This window comes from Manis javanica, chromosome 11 (genome assembly GCF_040802235.1).
Source record: "Manis javanica isolate MJ-LG chromosome 11, MJ_LKY, whole genome shotgun sequence".
NCBI lineage: Eukaryota > Metazoa > Chordata > Mammalia > Pholidota > Manidae > Manis > Manis javanica.
In genome coordinates this window covers 106,192,772-106,206,016 of record NC_133166.1, presented here as the reverse complement: position 1 = coordinate 106,206,016, position 13,245 = coordinate 106,192,772, and the positions used below count along the sequence as shown (strand labels likewise).

Below are 13,245 nucleotides of genomic sequence, written 5' to 3'. Positions count from 1 at the left end.
TCTCTCCCATCAGGAGTGTATTCATCTTGAGATGGTTATAAATGCACTTACAGTTTTTTAAATTGATGGAAATCAAAGTAAAATTGATCAGACTCCATGAGTTTATAGGTCACAAACTTGTAACAGAACCACAGTGACTGTCTGGATGTGAAGACGTGTTTGTTATATTCTGAATATTAGTAGTAAAAGAAGTTCAATGAACCATGCTGAAAATGACAATCTTCTTATCCTGTCTGCAGAAACAGTATCACAGGAACCACTGCCACATGAAGGGTGAATCGAAGAGCGTGCAGCCAGCAAAACGGAGAAAGGAGGTATAGACGTATGTGAGACAGTTAATCAAAAAAATAATAGGATACTTTCCTGAATTTTGTCACATTCGTAATTTGTCATGTGTTTTCTCCAGTTACATAAGCTCATGCCGCACAAAACCGCACACCTTCTTGCGCACACCTGTAGACATTTCTGAGTCTCGTTTAAACCTGGGAGTAGGTCGCCTGGGCCAGAAGGGATGGGATGCTCAGCTTTGCAAGATAATGCCAAAATGCTTTCAAATGGTGGTACCAATATGTCTGGCACCGATCCTGTTTTTCCTGTTTGCTGTTATTCCACATTCTCTCCAAATCTTGTATTGTCAGATGTCTTAATTTTTGCTAGTCTACTAAAAATAACCCGGTATCATAAGGTTGGGCAATTTTTCATATGTTGTTCATTCCTGTTTCTCTTCCCCACCTAAGGGTTTTTTTTTTAATGTTCTTGATATCAATCTTTTGTCAATTGTGTGTATCACAAATATTTTCTCTCTGTTTGTAGCATGTTTTTTCACATTTTAAAACATTTTTACTTTATTTTGGAAAAAAATCAAACTTTGAGAAAAGAGACTAGCACAATGAACTGTATACATACCCTTCATGTACATTCACGGTTTGCTATACTTGTGTGTAAGAAGACAATATATGGACATTATTTCTGCTGATCCATTTGAGAGCAAGTTGCAACGTCGACTTAAACATTTCTGCAAAGCATGGACTTATTAATCATCTCCAACAACAAAGATATTCTATTGTGTACCCACAGAACCATTTTCAAATGTAGGTATTTTAATACTGATATATTAATACCTGATATACAGTCCATATTGAACTTTGGCCAGTTGTTACAGTAATGTCTTTTAGAGCAGTTTTTCCCCCTAATCCAGTATCCAGTCCAAGATCTTCTCCCTTTCTTTATGGTGTCTTTTGATTAAAAATTCTTAAGTTCAGTGTAGTTAAATTTGTCAGTCTTTTCATGTGTAATTAGCAGCTTTGGCATCTAGGCAATCCATGCCCAGCCAGGGGCTGGAGGGAGGGAAGGATGAATAGATGAAGCAAGGAAGATTTTTAGAGCAGTGAAACTATTTTGCATGATACTATAAGGGCGCATGCCTGTCATGACACATTTGTCCAAACCATAGAATGTATGACACCAAGTGGCCCCTAATATAAACTATAGATATGGGGTGATAATGCAGATCCATCAACTGCAGCAAACGTACCCTCTTGTGGGGGGTGTTGAGAATGAGGGAAGAGGACATACAGAAAATCTCTGTACCTTCTCAATTTTGCTGTGAATCTAAAACTGCTCTAAAAAGGACTTTAAAAAAAATTCCATGCCCATCTTAACATCAGAAAGATATTTCCAGAATTCTGGGGGAAACTTTTAAAGTTTTGCCTTTCCCATTTGAATCACTAATCCAGGCGGAACTGGTTTCTGTCTGTTGTGAAGCAGGGATCCGTTTCCTTGTTTTCAGAATGGCCAGCGAATGATCCAAATACCATGTATCGATGACAGCCCTTTTCTCGGGGATGGGCAGTGCCATCTCTGGTCATATATCCAGGTTGCATAATGCCCAGGCTGCTTCTGGACTAACTCTTCTCTCCCAAGTGGGCTCTCCTCGGGCAGCACCATTCTGCTTTAATTACCTCGCCTTTATAGGTTTCGCTCTCTGGTCGAGCGAGCTTCCTTCAGCAGCGCCTCGGCCCTTTGCGCTTGCAAATACACTGTCCGATCAACTTGTCGCCTTCCACAAAAAAGTCCTGATGTGATGATGACTGGAAACACATTAATTCTATAGATCAATCTGAGGGAAGAATTGACATTTTCACAATATCCTATATATCTCTAGTATTTAGGTTTTCTTTAAGGATTTCCACCAAAATTTCTAATTTTCTCCAGAGACGCTGATCTGCCTTTGGTCAGATTTATTCCTGGATTCATTATAGTTAGTATTACTATTGTAAATGGTCTCCTTTTAAACACTTAGTCTTTGAATTGTTTGCTGGTTTATGAAAGTGAAGTTTTATATACCAGATATTTTCTGTTACCATTTTGTTTAGGATTTTTAAATTTATGTTTAAAAGTGAGATTGGCCTCTAATTTTCCTTTCTCAGTTAATGGCTGTATGGGCACCAGAGAATGAATTGGGGAATATTTCTCGACATTCACACACACACGTTCTCTGGAATACTTTATATAAGAGAGAAATGATAGGTCTGCTGAAAATTTGGCAGAGCCCTCTCTAAAATTACCTGGGCCTGGATTTTTTGTGTGGTGTGTAGAAAGATTTTAATCTTTAGATTTATTGTCTTTAATAGTCATGGGACAAGTTCAGCCTTTCTCAAGGAGTTTTCAAAAATTCTTCAGTTTTGCTAAGTTTTATATACATATATATAATTAAAGTATCATTGATATATAATCTTATGAAAGCTTCACTTGAATACATTGTGGTTTCTACATCCACCCATATTATCAAGTCCTCACCCCTCTACTGCACATTCCATACGTGTAGTAAGATGCTATAGAGTCATTACTTGTCTTCTCCCTCCCATACTACCTTCCCCGTGACCCCCCTACATTATGTGTGCTAATCATAATACCCCTCAATCCCCTTCTCCCTCCCTCCCCACCTGCCCTCCCACACCCCTCCCCTTTGGTAACAGCTAGTCCCCTCTTGGAGTCTGTGAGTCTGCTGCTGTTTTGTTCCTTCAGTTTTGCTTCGTTGTTATACTCCACAAATGAGGGAAATCATTCAGTGCTTGTCTTTCTCTGCCTGACTTATTTCACTGAGCATAATACCCTCCAGCTCCATCCATGTTGATGCAAATGGGAGGATTTGTTTGCTTTTTATGGCTGAATGCTATTCCATTGTGTATATGTACCACATCTTCTTTATCCATTCATCTACTGATGGACACTTAGGTTGCTTCCATATCTTGGCTATTGTAAATAGTGCTGCGATAAACAGGGGTGCACATGTCTTTTCAAATCAGGGATCTTGTTTTCTTCGGGTAAATTCCTAGGAGTGGAATTCCTGGGTCAAATGGTATTTCTATTTTTAGTTTTTTTGAGGAAACTCCATATTGCTTTCCATAATGGTAGAGCCAATTTGCATTCCCACCAATAGCGTAGGAGGGTTCCCCTTTCTCTGCATCCTCGCCAGCACTTGTTTTTGCTAAGTTATACTTTTTAAGGTTCTTTTCAAATGTTTTCATATGGGCTTTCATAAAGTTGGGCATTTTATCTGTTTTTATCCTTTAAAATATTTGTTTTATATTTAATTTGCCTCTTTTTCATTCCTAATGCTTACTGGACCTTTCTCTCATTTTTTTCTTAATCAGTCTCACCAGGAAGCTTGTTTTATCATGTAATGGTTTTTAAGAATCAACTTTCAACCTGATTGATCCTTTTTATTGTATATTTGCTTTCCTTCTCACTGTTTCTGTTCCTTTTTTTTCTGTTTCTCTTCTACTGTCTTCACATTATTCTGTTATCCTTTTTATAATATCTCTCAATTAATGATTTAATACATTCATGTTTAACTTTTTTACTTGTGTAAACATTTATTGCTCTCAGTTTTCCTCAAATTACTTTTTCTGCATCCCACAAGTTTCAATACATAGAATTTTTATTTCATTCTGGTATTTTAAAGTCTCCATTATTATTTCTTCCGCTATTTATGCCAACACTTAGTGTTTTAAATTCAAATATATGTATATTTCTACTTTTTTTACATATACTTTTTTTGCATTGTGACCAGAAACTAACCACGATATTGATTCTTCAAAGTTACTTGAGACTCACCCTATGAGCTAGTCCATGGTCAATTTTTATAAATGTTCTAAGCCAGAGAAGAATGTTTATTTCATCAATAAATAGATGCAGCAATATGTATCAAATAAATCAAGTGTGGTCCTTGAAATTCTTTGCATCTCTGCTAATGTCCATGTTCGCACATGTCCATCAGTATGCCTCTCACCCATTAGCAGATGAAAGAGATCAATCTCCCACTAAATGATGGCTTTGTCACCTGGACTTCCAGCGATGTGGGAGCCATTTTATTTTAGCATCTATATTTGTAAAGCACTTCAAGCAATAGTACGTTGCAGAATCTTCGATGAGTCCAGTCACCAGCCCTGGCAGCCTCCGTGTCACAGCGCCCTGCCACAGGACCAGCCGACTTACTGAAAGCTCGCAGGGACAGTGAGCATCTACCTTCCAGCCCAGACCAGTTCTTCCTTGGAGATCGCCGCTTGATTTTAATTATGACTTAATTAGATTCTCTCTGAGGCCAAGCATTGTGCAAAACATTTTATGAACATTGTCATGTTGAATTTTCAGTGAATCTTACAAAGTAGATATTTTATCCCCATTGTGCTAATGAAGACACAGGGTAATTAAGCAATTTTGCAAGGTGACCAAGATAGTAGTGAAACAGCAAGAGCTTAAGCCCAGGTCTGTCTTCTAAATACACTGGAATACACCCCCAAGTTCTCTATATTAGATCTAAAACCATGTTGCTTTACCTTTCAATCGAAGGACCTGGTTCTAACCACCACTTTTAGCGTTCCCAGCATTTCCCAATCCTTTGGAAACTTCAGGAATAAGTCAAGCTAATATGTATTCTGTAACCCTGCCCAACTTTGATCAGTTTTCTTGTAGGAGCTTTGGATCTTTGCCATATGCATTCATATTCTAATTGTTACTTTCAGAGTAATAAGAAGTAACTAGTCTAATGATTCTGTAGCATCTTACTACACTGATGGACAGTGACTGTAACGTGGTATGTGGGGGGGACTTGATAATGGGGGGAGTCTAGTAACCATAATGTTCAAGTAATTGTACATTAATGATATCAAAATTAAAAAATTAAAAAAAAAGAAGTAACTAGTCAATCTTGCATGTGGGATGCCTCATTCTTAATGTACAGCTAACTGAGTTTCCACTCATTTCTACATGTGAGTCAAGCATGCTGGAAGAAGCCTGACACTTAACATCAAGCCCTTCCTTTTTCAGGGTTAATAAGTAAAACCTCAGAACTACGCAGGCCTCATATGTGACAGTCACACTGTATGATCTTTAAAACAAGCTCAGATTCAGAGCTCCCTTTAGGTCTCACTAGCACAGTCTAGTTAACCTGAGCTGCTGTATCTGTTTTCTTCACAAAACATCTTCACTGACTTGGTTTTATGATGTTCTTTTAATTGTGGAGCCTAGGAAAGGCTTACTTATAGTTCACATGGAAATCACAAAAGGGCATTACTCATGCGTTCCTATTACGCATCATGCTTTATGGCAGGGAGGGACAGGAAAGGATCCAGGGTGAGTCGGTTAGACAAGAGTTGTGGAGCGCCTGCATCCTGCATAAGCGTTCTATGGTTTACCTTAAGCTGTGTCTCAGAACAGGAAATGCCTCCTTGATGTGAGCCTACCTGTGAGTTATTCTCGTGCACTGTTGAGACATGCACTCTGCCTATCATCCTGTCATCTGCGGAGCCTTCCGTCTCATACCTGCTAGTTTATAGCTCATCCTTCCTCTTTTATTATGTGAGGCTTGGAAGACCTGTGTAACTTCACATCAACGTGAAGACGGGACAGCACAGGCTGATAGCATTTCACTGCCACTGATTTTTTTCAGTTGTATCATCACAGTGAATTAGACCACCACGTGGCCCGTGGCCCTACTACTTTCTGCCTTGGGTAGTTTCTCCTGATAAGTACTATGACAAAGCCTTCAAGTTCTGAAAATTCAATTCTTAGCTCATTCAACGTATTTATGGCGTCCACCTTGTGGCAGGCCTGGGAGTATAACAGTGACCAGGAAACACAAGAGTCTCTGCCATCATCCAGCTCGCAGTGGAGGAGGGGGACACTTACAACAGGAAGCGTTAAGGGAGGGGAAGTCCAGGACCACATAGGAATGTATAGGATGGGCCACCAGCTAGACGTGGGGATCAGGAGAAGCTTTCCAGCGGAAATGACATCTAAACTGAGATCTGAAGGCTGAATAAGAATAAGAATTGGGACCATTAAAACAGAAAAGAGAAGGGGAGGGAAAGGCCTAAACTGAGAGCGTGGTACGTCTGCAGAACTGCAGCAAGTTAGATGTTGGTCTGCTAAGGTCAGGTTTTGCTGCAGTGACAAATGAGCCCCAGATCTCAGTGGGATGTAACAACAAAGGTTTATTTCACATTCAGGCTGCAGTGTGGAGGAAAGATTGTAGGGGTGCCATAATGTGGAGAAAAGATTGAAGAGTGGCAGAACGGAGGTGGAAAGCTGAGGCAGTAGTTCAGGCCAGAGAAGGTGGTGGCCGGAACCGAGGGGGAGCCAGTGGGGATACGGAGAGGGGGGCAGAGTCAGGATACACGTAGAAAGTAGAGTGAACAGCTCTTCCTGATTGGTCAGACCCAGAGGGTGAAAGAGAAGGAGTCCCGGCTGGTACTCAAGTTCAGTAAATACCGTGTCCTAACCACAAAACATAACAGGAAAATAAAAGCTTTCGTGGAGTTGAATTTAGTACACACAATAGCATGATGAATATCTTATTGTTAATAATTTTAGAAATGTCTTCAGATGCATCACTGAGTTTATGATCTCAGTGATCAATGGCACTCTCTCTGCCCAAACTCCTGGCACAGATGTATTCACAGAAGCACATAATTCTTGACAGTGAAGCTTCTGGGATGTCAAATTTGGAGATGCCTTGTTAAAAGTATGTCTGTTTTACAACTCTACATTCATCCTAAAACTTGAACTTACAATGACGTCATTCGCTGATTAGAAAAATAGACCGGTACTGATCTAGGAAGTCTACTTCTGCAAACCTTGGCAAAGAGAGCGCGAACGAGTCACACTAGACTCGACGCTGTGAGGCTGACATGCTCTGCGGACCCACGTGAGAGCTGTGATCGTCACAGCACTTAAAAACTTGTTGCCAATATGCATTCGTTCTCCAGAGGAAAAAGGCTGTGCTGGATTCTCCCTTTCCAGATGAGTCACGTTGCTGGGACACTAAATTCTCAACAGATGAAGAGAGCATCTCAGGTTTTTCCAAAGCAACTCCAAATTCCTCAGCAGTGTGCACGCTGAGAGCGCCCGTTCAGCTTGTATTCTTTTGTCTGGCCACAGCCTCCTTTCCTTCCAGTTTTACTTGTCCAACTTCTCCCACTGTGATATTTTTCAGCCACACTGGCACCAATTGCCTTTTAATTTCTCTGTTTTGTCCGACCATGTCTCCCATTTTCTGTCTTTCTTTTCCATCTTCTCCAACTTAGATTCTGTGCTGTGAAGGTTAACGCTTAGCCTGCCTGTGGTAAGCCTGAGCTTCTTCCCTGGAATCACACACTTTCCAGAATTACAGAGTCCTGTGAAGGTGTGAACGCACTGGTTAATAGTGTCACTTTGTAACCAACTCTGAGAGGTTGGTGCCCTAGCACCCTCCAAAGGTGACCCCATCAGGATCTGGTTTTTAACAACCTCTATGAAAGCAAAGATTTTAATGTACAAAATGCACTTCAGTATATACCACGAATTATTCTTTCTGAAGCTGACATGCTCCGTCTTTCATGCCGGCTCCCGGGTCCTTCACACACAACCCCAAGTGCCTTTCATAGTTTCTTTTGCTTTCTGGTATGACAAGAGTCTTGTTCAAACTCATACTTATTTTTGCCCTAGACCAACAATCGACCATTTGTGCCAGCAGCCTGGGGTTCTGGGCTCCCTTTAACAGAGAATGGAATTAAAATCCAGTCTAGGCATTAGGGAAGCTAATTGCTATTAAACGGGTTATTGTTTATGAGCCTTTTTAGTGGACAGAGAGCTAAGACCTTCTCCTTTTTTTCGTCTCTTTTTTTAAATTAAAGTATCATTGATATACTATCTTATGTTGGTTTCAAATATACTACACAGTGGTTCAGCAGTTACCCATATTATTGAGTCCTCACCCCTCTAATGCGGTCACTATATATCAACATAGGAAGATGTTACAGAATCACTAACTAACTGTATTCTCCATGCTGTACTGCCGTCCGGGGACCAACTTATATTGTGACTGCGGATTATTGTGCCCCTTTATCCTCATCTCCCCACCCTCTTCCCCAGCCCCTCCCCCTAAAACCACTAATCCCTTCGCAGTAAGTCCTTGTTCTCTTCTTTCTTTCTTTCTTAGGATTAAAAAACACCATGTGTTCATTCAATTCAAATTTAGAATTGTAACATTTTTATTGAACTTTTTGATTGGATATTGGTATCACTTTGATACTGAAAATCTTGGTTTCTAGGAATACTAACATAATTATTTATTTTAATATATACAGTAGTTTTAGAATAACAATGCCAAGATTATTATTAAATATCAATTTTTAAAAATTCAGGTGTATTCCACTAGGGATATATAGTCCAATTACGGTATTTTAAAACCATGTGAAACAATTCCCTTCTGTGTGGTTAAGACACTAAAATCAGTACAGGGTGGGACTTGTTCATTTCATTTTTCTTTTGATTTATAGGAATTGCTTTTCTTTTACATTTTGATTTAATATTATTTTATAACTACATCAAACGTTTACACGGCTTGAAATCAAATCTAAAAACAATATATATTCTGGAAAGGTTAGCTTTTATCCCTGGTCCTTCTGCCCTATTCCTGCCCTCCTCACAGGCTACTTTAGAAAAATTTTTTAGAAGTTGGACCTATCCTTCCATTTAAAAAAAATATAAGCCAATATTTTCATATGTGCACAAATATATACATCCACCTTTTAGATACACAGAAGCACACCACAGACACTTTTCTCTGCTTCTTTTTTCACTTAGTAACACACCTTGGAGATTATATAGCAGTGCACAGAGATGTGCTTCGTGCCTTTCCAGGACTCCACTGGGTGTTGTGCTGTAGCTCCAGTCTCCTGTTGGTAAATATTTGAGTTGTTTTCAGTTCGTTGCTATTAAACGTAGTGCTTTGGGGTATAGCCTTCCAAATAGTTTATTAAGCTTTTACGAGTGCGATCATATTCCATTGAATCTGAAATGCCATTGATCACAAGATGCACCATTACTTGACGTAACTCCAAGAAAGGAAAGCGTCCCGTCAGTTAGTAAGTGCTGCTGCACTTCTTACCAACCACACGACCTGCCTGCACCCGCACGGATCCTCAGCTCCTTCTCGGTGCCAGTGTCCCACCAGACTGAGCCCCCCTCTGGGCCTTTGCATCCTATCCCTCCTGCCTCCCCAGAACCTGAGCACTAGTAGTTTTCTACTGTGCGAATTCAACCTGTATCTGTCAGCAGTAAGCTTGGCTGCATAAGGAAGATCCCAATTGATTGTGACTTAAACAAGGAAGAAATTTATTTCTCGGTCATGTATTTATTTGAATGTCTATTTATCTGAATATGTAGTAGTTATTGTATAAAAATTAAAAGGTACAAGTTGGTGCGCAGTTAAAAGGTGGTCTTCCTCCCACCCTTCCTCGGCCTCTCGCAAGGTTGGAAATGGAATTTAAAGCCACGGAAATGGAAACGGCCACTTGGGAGCATGTGTACCGAGAGGGAAGAGGACCCCAGGACGGGGACCCCTGGGACTCCAGCCTTTAACAGCTGAGCAGGAGGAGAAGCTGCAAGAGTCTGGGAATAAATGTCATCGAGGAAGAAGGGAAACCCAGAGATTGTTTGGCCCCAGAAGCCAAAAGAAGGAAGCATTTTAAGAAAAAGAGTGTGTCTAATGCTGCTCGACAGTTCAAGTTAGGTGAGAGCAGGAAGTGAGGGGGATGTGTGGCAGCAGGACAGGCCTGAGGGACCTGCCCAGGTGGCATCTCAGGGGAAACGGACTGAGGAGAAAAGATGAGCAACAGTCCGGTCAGCGATCACGGCAAAGGGGGCCGGAGAGACTGGACCGAGGCTGAAGGCGACGTGGAAGGGACAGAGCGTTTCACTCAGAGGCGCTGTTAGGACATTGTTCGCTGGTGGAAATAAACCATTAGGAAGGGGGAAAACGGACAATTTAGGCAAGAGAGGGAACACTTGCTGGAGCGAAGTCCTTGAAGAGGCGAGAATGGCATGGGATCCGTGACCCAGGCGGAAGCCCTGGCCTGCCACTTCAGAGGCCCAGGACCTGGGAGGCCAAGCATCAGATGGACCATCTGACTGAAAGCTGAAATCACTAAGAAACAGGGAGAGAAGGCGGGAGAGGGATGAGCCCTCGCTGAGGACCGGTCATGCCTTCCCCCAAGGCGGCCAGACGCACCCTCTGTGGCCTTGCGGGGAAGGTGTTTCCAATAAAGAAGAGAGCAGGGGTGAAACCCAACATGAAAGGAAAAGGCCGAGAAATTTTGTCCCAATCGAGCCCTCCAGCTTGGCAGTCTGCTTGTGGACTTTCAAATGCATGTTACTCTTAACCGAAATCTGAGCATCCTTCCTCTAGAAGGGCAAAAAAGTCAAACAAAATAAAGAGAGCCAAGCCATGGTGAGAAAAGGCAACTCTTAGCCCATAAAACTATCCACATGTACATATGGGTTTTCTCTTCCAAACCTCTGCCGCCTGCTACAATGGCCCATGGATTTTATTAGGTTCTCAAAATGGGCATAACCCCAAGAGGTCACAAGCCACCTCAAAGATCAGAACATGTTCCCAATAAAGGGAAGACGAGAACAAAGCCAAGCCCCTTGTACTATGCCAATAGTGCTGATGTCATAATGATAACAGTGCTAATAGTGGCTTCCTGTGTGCCAGGCCTCAGGCAGGGAGAGCATGCCCTCGGCAAGCATCCTGAGCCGTCTGGTCTGTTCCTGTGAGGTGACCCTGCAATTCAGAAACGGGCATTTCATGTGAGCTGGTTATCATGAATCATGTTACCAGAGACCGATCAACCCCGAGGATACTAATCAAGTTGACTTTCTGGACATACCCAGCTAACCTCACCTGGGCGACCACATCAATGTACAGTAATCGAGTTGGGCCCCGCAGGAGCCATCACCATCTCTGCAAGTCTATACGCCATAGTGGTTGCTTAAGTGAGTACTTCATTTGAAATGTTTCCTTCCAGTAGTAGTTTACTTTGTGAAGGAAAATAAATCAGTACTTCATAGAGGAAATAAAAAGAACCAGAAACTTTGAGATGTTTGAGACATGGAGAAAGGTTGATTATAAGACTTTCAATCTATCAAAAATTACTTGGTTTAAGATTTCCTCTTCTTGTAAGTCCATGATGAAATGTGAATTCAAAATTGGTCAAGATTTCAAAATGATAATATGTATCTTTAGTAAGGGTGTGTGGAACCTGATGCACTTGTACATGGCTGCATTGTGCATCAGTAGGATGACAGTATGTATCAAATGCTTAAAAATATTTGTATCTAGCAATTCCCATTCTAGAGTTTTTTCTTTTAAAGTAATACTGGTAAAAGTAAAGGTGTGTTTTGGGGGTGCTTATCACATTACCTGAAAACAGTATTATCCTGGGGAGAGCCTAAATATTCAACAAAAAGGAATGAAACTAATTATTGTCCATCTGTACAATGCAAGATAATGCAACCATTAGAAATCATGTGGAATATTTAAAAGCATGAAGTCAGTTGATTTTAAATAAGGGTGCCAATAATTCAATAAAGGAAAGAATAATCTTTCCAAGAAATAGTACTGGAACAACTAGTTAGCCACATACAAAATAATGAAATTAGATCCCTACTTCACATCATACACAAAAATTTAACTCAAAATAGATAGATTCAAATGTAAGAGCTAAAGTTTTCAAACTCTTGGAAGAAAATGTATGAGTAATCTTCATGACTTTGGATTAAGCAAAACCTTCACAGATATGACACCAAAAGCACAAGAGACAAAAGAAAAAATAGATAAATTTGAAACTTTGTGCTACAAATGTCATCAAGAAAGTGAAAAGGTGATCCACAGAATGGGAGGAATGACTTGTCATTCATATATCTGAAAAGGGACTTATACCCAGAAAGTATAAAGTCTTACAATTCAACAGTAAAAAAAACAAATGTATTAAACCCAACTTTTAAAAGGGCAAAAATTTGAATGGACTTTTCTCTATATAAGATATACAAATCCAAAAAACATATGAAAAGATGTTCAACACATTAATTATTAGGGAGATGCCAATCGAAAGCACAAAGAGATTCTACTTCATACCAACTAAGGTGACTAAGACAGCATTAAAAAAAGACAAGACAGACAATAACAAGCATTGACAAGCATGTGGAGACATTGGAACCTTCACATGTTGCTGATGAGAATGTAAAGTGGTGCACAGCCATTCTGGAAAACAATCTGGCAGTTACCAAATAGCTATATAAACATGTGGTTACCTTATGATCCAGAAATTCTACTCCAAGAATCCAAGAGAATTGAAAACAAGTGTTCAAACAAAAACCTGTACATAAATATTCATAGCAGCCTATTTATGACAGTCAGAATGTAGAAACAACCCAATATCCATTATAAATGGATCAATAAAATGTATTTCACACAATGGAATATTATTCAGCAATAAAAAATTAAGTACTGATATATGCTACAACTTGGATGAATCTTGAAAACATTATGTAAGGGGTCAGTCACAGAAGACTGTCTATTGTGATTCCATTTATGTGAAATGTCTAGAATTAGACATCTATTATAGAGAAAGCAGATTAGTGATTGCTAAGGGTGGGCAGGGGGGATGTGTGGTTGGGAAAATGGGAAATGACTGCTGATGGGTTTCTTTTAGAGCCGATGAAAGTTCTAAAAGTACAGTGTGTTGATAGTTGTACAACGCAGTAAATATACTAAAAAACTGAACTATACACTTAAAATGGAAGAATGATGTGGCATGTGAATCTCAATAAAGCTTTTTAAAAATGTTTATAGTAACTATTTCTGGATGGTGGGATTATGTTGCTTTTTACCTTTTTTGGTCATCTATATCTTCTACA

General features: G+C 40.2%; 1 long non-coding RNA gene across 2 annotated transcripts in view; it reads left to right on the top strand.

Annotated features, from left to right (window-relative positions):
* Positions 1-13,245, top strand: part of LOC118969823 (uncharacterized) — a 45,115-nt gene that overhangs the window by 2,023 nt on the left and 29,847 nt on the right. For both annotated transcript variants that reach the window (XR_012122978.1, XR_005057644.2), the window contains exons 2-3: positions 240-322; positions 9,130-11,322. This is a non-coding gene — a long non-coding RNA (uncharacterized lncRNA). The remainder of the gene's footprint in view (positions 1-239; positions 323-9,129; positions 11,323-13,245) is intronic.